This window comes from Ammodytes marinus (genome assembly GCF_949987685.1).
Source record: "Ammodytes marinus genome assembly, chromosome: 12".
In the NCBI taxonomy this organism is placed as follows: Eukaryota; Metazoa; Chordata; class Actinopteri; order Uranoscopiformes; family Ammodytidae; genus Ammodytes; species Ammodytes marinus.
In genome coordinates this window covers 27,832,047-27,839,338 of record NC_137216.1, presented here as the reverse complement: position 1 = coordinate 27,839,338, position 7,292 = coordinate 27,832,047, and the positions used below count along the sequence as shown (strand labels likewise).

At 39.7% G+C, this 7,292-nt stretch overlaps 1 protein-coding gene across 1 annotated transcript in view; it reads right to left on the bottom strand.

Moving 5' to 3' along the window:
- Positions 1-6,132, bottom strand: part of raph1a (Ras association (RalGDS/AF-6) and pleckstrin homology domains 1a) — a 76,998-nt gene extending 70,866 nt beyond the window's left edge. The window contains exon 1 of the mRNA XM_080038664.1: positions 6,012-6,132. The gene's annotated coding sequence lies outside the window, so the exon portion shown is untranslated. The remainder of the gene's footprint in view (positions 1-6,011) is intronic.
- Positions 6,133-7,292: the final 1,160 nt, after the last annotated feature.

The following is a 7,292-nucleotide window of genomic DNA, read 5'->3' as shown; positions in this document are numbered from 1 at the left end:
ATGTTGGTGCTAGTAGAATGAAGGGATATCCCACTGGAGGTGGAGGCTATAAAGTAAATGTGTCCTAATTCTGTATTTCACACTCCCTCTCAGCAGGTGTTGAAGCACGCTGGAAAAATATGCCCAAAAATATCAGAATTAATATTAATAAATGCTTGGTTTTGGGGGCATTCCAGTGGCGTAGTGGATAGAGCGCGTACCATATCGGCGCCGGCCTTCGTTGCAGTGGTCGCGGGTTCAAATCTGACCTGTGGACCTTTACTGCAGGTCATCCCCTCTCTCTCTCTCTGTCTCCCCTTTTCAACTCTGTACTATCCAATAAAGCTTGAAAATGCCCTAAAAATAAAATGCTTGGTTTTTCGTTTTTTTTAAGGCGCAGTTGACATTCACTTAGACAAATGGAGGAGAAGCTAACAGCTGCATAACATTCAAAAATTCATCTCAGATGGTGATAAAATAGAAAAAAAGTAAACCCATTCGTCTTTGTAAAAACATTGTGTGTGTTCGTGAAGTTTAATTGTGGGTGACATTCCAAAAGTCCCAGTTTGATTGACGTTAGTCGCCTGGAGACGTGTTATATCACTTCCTGTTTGTGCAAACGAGAACACAGATATTTGTTTCCCACTGTACTGGGGAAAGAAAATGCTACGTAAACAAACCCTGTATAATAATAACATGCTCAGAAGATAATATGTAGCTTGATCTGGAACTTGGGAACAGCCAATGAATATCCACAGAAAAATTGAGCAAAAAAACCTGCTAAGTGGCTTAGAATGAATTAAAAAATATATATTTTTAATATTTTTTTACTTAGTTTTTCTTACGGTTTCTTATCTTTATTTACCTTATCTTGTACTGTTGCTGCTATGTGAATGTTGAGGAACCAAGTCTAAGAATTTTACTCTTGAAAATTGTACAAAAAGATGTAATAAAAGTGATTCTGATTCTGATTCCAAAGTGTTGATCAGTGGGAAATGGTGAGCAGACTGTGGTGTTTAAGAAATGATAAGGGAGTCATAAAACATTGTTAGGTTTCACATCGAGAGGAACGCAAGCAACTAGAGCAAATTCTAAAGCAATCTTTCCAGTTTCTTCTTACTGCGATACCTTGCTGTTTTTTTTAAAGATTATTTTCAGGCATTTTCAATCTTTATTAGATAGTACAAAGTTGAAATGGGAAGACAGAGAGAGAGGGGGATGACCTGCAGTAAAGGTCCACGGGTCGGATTTGAACCCGCAACCACGCTCTATCCACTATGCCACCGAAGCACCCTGCCATACCTTGCTTTTGAGTAAATTGAACAGACCAATGTTATTGAAATACTAGATATCACAAAGAAAAATCCCTTTCAAATGAATGGATTCACCCACAAGTTAATCTAATTTTATCCGCCCAGAAGCTTTCACTGCACAGCATTATGGCCACTGCAAGAACTTCTTGGCCAGAGCTCTTAAATCCGTGGTCAATCTATCAAAATGCAGTTTGATTTTGACCCTTTGACTGCAAAGGAAGATTGGTCAGTTGGTGGTGGGCCATAGAATCTCAACTCATCCCTTTCTGGCATCCACAACCTACCGAATGGGCTTCTCTTATTGGCTGTCCGTGTTCCAGACTTCCTCCAAGCCTTTACTGGTGATTAAAAGCTGCTCAAATGGGGGTGTGGGGCTCGTGGTGTGTAGTGGTAAGAGCCCCCCCCCCCCCCCATAGAGTCTCAGTCCCCTTCACAGCAGAACATGGGTTCGAATCCAGCCCGTGGTCGTCCTCTGCATGTCATTCCCCTCTCTACCCCATTTCATCTCTGTCTCTCCAAACTGTCTAATAAAGCATGAAAATGCGCAAAAATAATCTTACCCGCCTTTAAGTGAGGTAACGTTTGTCAATTGAGCGAATCCAGACCTTCTGCATGTGCAAATGAAGAACGATGGTCTGGTAGGACCTGGCTAGTCTAATAAAGCATAACAATGCCAAAAAAAAAAAAAAAAAAAAAAGGCTAATTCAATGGCATTTATATATGAAAGAAAAGAAAAACTCAAACACATTCAACAGAAAAATCCAAAGATCATAATGTGTCATGTGTGTGTCTATGTGTGAAACACTAACCGTCAGTGAAGGATGAGTAAACCAAGAACCCTGCAGGTCTTAAATCTAAGTCTCTCTGGTTGGTCCAGCCATAGAGCAGAAGCCCTCTAGTTGAAGTAGGGCAGGGAGGGATTTTTTTTATACTCCAGTTAACCCTCTAACAACCACCACTGGGGAGACACTGCTGGATCCTGCCCCACTTCGCTGCACGCGAGGCGGGTGAAGTGTGTTAAAGAGGTGAAACGTCTCAAGCATGTCCCAATGATTATGTTAAAGACTGTGACAGGGTCGCGTTACACATTACAGATATGACTCATTGTCCATAACGTTACTAGTGATTGGAAGTTTATGTCTTAATGCAATTTTAATATATTCTCATGTCCAATCTTGATGTGTTTTGATGTCCCTTGTAAAGCACGTTGAATGGCCTTGTGTCTGAATTGTGCTATATATATATAAACTTGCCTTGCCTTACATAAAACAAAGTTTTGAACATTTGAAGAAAGACTGTATGAACATTTTAGATTTGTTTAAAATCACCAAGTAGTTCAGAATATTTGGAAAACAATCTTGGATCTGTATTAATTGAGGATGTTCAAGGCTGACCATTGACCAATAAGAAGACTTTTATCTGATTAATTATATAATTTAAATGGTTAAAAAAAACTATACAGTACATTACACATGTACATCAAGGCATGGGGGCGTGTCATCACTTACAAGTTACAACCAACCACTTGCAGGTTGAGGTGTATTGATCAAATTAAGGCTTTTTACTTGGAAAGGGGTTTTTTTTTGCGCTTTCTTACAGTAACTACGGCTGCAGTACTAAATTAAGTCACGTCAACTCTGGTAGCGTTAATCTTCAAATTATCTTGATTAAAATGAGAGCCTTTCTGTTGCCCAGCATAACCCTAATGTTACCAAACACATACGCTACATTTAATCTTGTCGGTTAACAGTTAATGATCATTTAATAAGAGGCGGTTTATCGGTCAGGAAAAAAATTCTAAATTCCAGGACATCCCTAGTATGAATACCACTGCACAGAGTGGAACAAATTAGGCCACAGAAGCCAAATTGAGGGCATTTAACCGTCTATTACTTGCTCCAATTTTCCTTTATTCAAGGCGACAGTAAAGTCAAAGCATATCCCAGTTTGCTTTGGAAAGAAGGCCAGGAAACATGGCCGCCACTGCCCACTGTATATGGAACAGGGAAAAAAGTTCCCACAATCAACTGCTAACATGGAGACTTAACATTTCAATTAAAGGTCAACGTATTATATGAAATGCACTTTTTCATAGTTTTTTTCTCCAACATCAATGGTCACCGGTGTGTCTAGAGTATAAGAAAGTATAAGTATTATAAGTAAAAACAACCCTCTCTCTTTAAATCCACTACCCTCTTTCTGGAAACCTTTGTACAAAAACCCCAGGCAGATTTATCTCCCCTTGTGATGTCATATGGGGAGAAGCCCAACCTAATTTAGCAATACATCCACCTCTGATAAAAATAGAAAACACCTCTCAATACACACACACACACACACACACACCTGTATAGACTATTAAGATTGCTGCATCAGAAACAACGTCCTCACTGACTCCAATAAGACTTAAGACCTTAGCTCAAGCCTTTGCCAAACATCTTCCGGCAATGAAACATATTGAACTATCAATCTTCAAGCAAGCAGGACTTTCCGGCTTGAGTTTCATCGTCTTACTGGCACACACACACACACACACACACACACACACACACACACACACACACACACACGCACACACGCACACACGCACACACGCACGCACACACACACACACACACTCACACACACACACACACACACACACGCACACACACACACACACACACACACACACACACACACGCGCACACACACACGCACACACGCACACCCCTCTGCTGCAGTGGAAGCTTTCAATGCATTAAAGTCTTTTGCTGACTGATCGTATACTACAGCGGGGGCAGCCTTTAAAGCCCTGAACTCCCTGACACAGAGTCACAAAAGAAATTCACTTTTAAAAATGAGGGTTGGGTCTTTAAACACAAAATCTTGGTTCACAGGTGATGGTTGCTAATTTTCATACGTGGCTCCAAATCCAATCATGCATGAAAAGTGCAAGTGAAAATACTGTACATCTTTAATATTAACTTAACCGTCATCCTACCGATGTATAGGTATAACTTTTTGTCATATCTCACAAGTGCTTTATTCTATCATTCCAATTTCACATGACTTTGTAATAGCAAATAATAGCAGCATAGCAATGAATAGGGGTTATGTTTTGAGTCCGGTCAAAAGCCTCTAATACCGCTTAAGCAGTTTGAACTATTTACTGAGTTCATGTTGGCCATGGGTCCCCATGTTCAATAAGCTTTGTGAGTACTAGGCTACTGTCAATTGAATAGATACAAAGTGCAATTAGTATTAAATAAGATAAGATATATTTTCATTTTATATAACTATAACTTCCCTAAAATAACGATACTTGTTTTCTAAAATTACATTTATTACACAACTTCTAGCCCACAGTAATAATGTTTTGAAAAGATATGAGTCCACAGTTTGCTATGATGGTTATTTCTTCCTCCAGTCAATGTGTTTTAAATTTGTTGGTATGATGAGGGTGACACATGTCTAATTGTACGCCTAAACAAAACTATTTCTAAATGTTTTAGACAAATAGAACAAACCAAAAGTTCAGTTATGCAGGATGCAGAACACAATATTATTTTACTAAAAAAACATGTTCTTAATTTTGAAACTGAGACAGAGACAGATCAGGCAAATATAGCAATATAGTCAGACACACAGGAGGACCGATAGGCCAACAGACAGATAGACAGACAGACAGACAGACAGATAGACAGATAAACAGATGGCCTGGCCTGCATGTCTAATGATCATACATTTTAAATGACTTTTAAACAAGACTTGGGGCAAAATGGCAAAAACCTAACCAGGCTGCTTACTCAAGAAAATACAATTAAACAAACAGTATATAGAAAACTCCATAGCCTAGAGTTTTAAAGTCATATGTTAAGGGTTCATTTCAATGCTATAAATCAATTTAAAAAAAACTATACATTTGGGTCACATCACATGTGTGGCTGGCAGGCAGCTGTGTGGAGAGGGGGAACACGCCTATGACAGTGTAACGCTATATGAATGCCACGCCTTGCTTGTATGTGTCAGCTCAGCACGCCCGGCCTCCAAAGCCTCCGGAGCTGCATGCAGACCCTCAACGCAACGCTAAATCTACCCGTCTGATATGCGCTGTCAACCGGCGAAGAACCTGTGCATCTAGGCCTAGAGACGGTGCTTTCTCCAATGCAGGCCCTGCGGCGTTTATTATTACAGGCAGGCAGCACCGCAAAACACACACACACACACACACGCGCGCGCGCGCAAGCACATATGACACACATGCACAATGCATAACGGCACAAATCAGCCCTATGGTTGCAGATGCAGTCGCCGCCTAAATGCATTGATTTAACCAGCCAAAAACACATTTTCCAAACCATTTTTTTTCTTCTATTTTTTTTTATGGAGCTAGTCGTTTTCTCTGACACCACCACAACCCTGCCACCCCCCCCCCCCCCCCCCCCCCACCACCACAGCGGCTACCCCATCTCCTTTCTCTGCATTGGCTACACACATGCAGCCTCTAACGGGATTAATTAGCCTTATATTCCACTGGATGCTAATTAAAAGGGTTCCACTCTCTCGGTTTTTCACCACAATAAAAGCTCAAAATTTGCGCATTTCAGAGCAAATATGTATTTTTTTTTAAATACGAAAATAGGCCTGATAAGACAGCGATGGGAAAGAAATAGCAGGCAGCCTGTATGTGGAGGGCTAGAGATGCGTTTAGGTTGAAGGGGAATAAGGGCGACTTACTGTGTTAGTGGATCCAGGAATGAGGTTTGAGGGAGGTAGAAGAGTCCAAACCCCCAAACGGTGAACCGGTCAGTGCAGATTTCTTGGGATTTCTGCCGGTTTTTAGTCCAGGGTTTTTCGCCGTCTCCCCCGTTCCCAGATTTCCCAGATTTCCCCTGCCGCTGGCCACTGCTGCTGCTGCCACTGAATCCCAACAACCGCTAACACTGGCGTCAAGCTGGAGGCAGGCGGGCTGGGTGACTTCTGGGAGGGATTTTCACAATAAATCGCCCTCACATCTGTATGAAACCACTAACAGCAATGATAAAATTTAATAAAATAAAAGTTTAATATTTTTAAGGTCTACTAATATAACATGACAAAAATAAAACATCCAAAATTAAATGAAAATATAATAATAGACATATTTTTTAATTGTATTTAATTTTATTTTCTATTTCTGTAATGGTAAAGCGATTTAAAAAAGTATATTGAAAATAAGAAAAACAATTCCAAATAACGCTATTTTCAATATCACATATCGAAATTAAAGGACCATAACTATTTTATATATATTAACTGTTAATTTTATGTTATGATAATATTCCTTAGTTCCAATAAAATGAATATTGTGTTGCTATGCTTTTCCTGTCTTGCATGCATTGCCTATCTGCCATAAATCCCCCTTTCATACTGTTCCTAATGTGCCTCTGTCTGTACATCGAATTACTGTATTCTTAATAATTGTTTAGTTAGTTCATATGTTTATTGAAATAATTGTCAAACTTCTGTTATTTTGTATCAATAGATTGAATCACCTTATTGATCCATCTTACCCTGTAGTACTGAATGATGTATTGTCATTTATATTTCCTGGTGAAGAAACAGGTCTAAAATTAAAAGCAATGAATCACTAATTAATTTTAAAAAAACGAGCTATTTATAAATATATTGAATAAAGCAAAAATACAAACGGAAATATCGGTTTCAAATTAGTGGCTCTTTTATTGTGAAGCTCAAATTACCTCTTTTCCAGTGCGGTGTGACCTGACTTGACGTGTCTTAGCTTTACACCGGATCCCAAAAAACCCATCGGGAGCGCGTATCCATGCCCTGCGCGCTCCCGACGCCTTGTTTCCTGTCCTGCCCAACCCAGAAATCAGCCTCGACCAATCAGGCCTGATGAGGTCATCCTATTCCATTCTATTCAGTTGGCATTATTTATTGACATAGCCTATGTAAATTCATATGTTGTGTTAATGTTGGAATTATGTCACTCTCTCTCACTCTCTCAAACACACA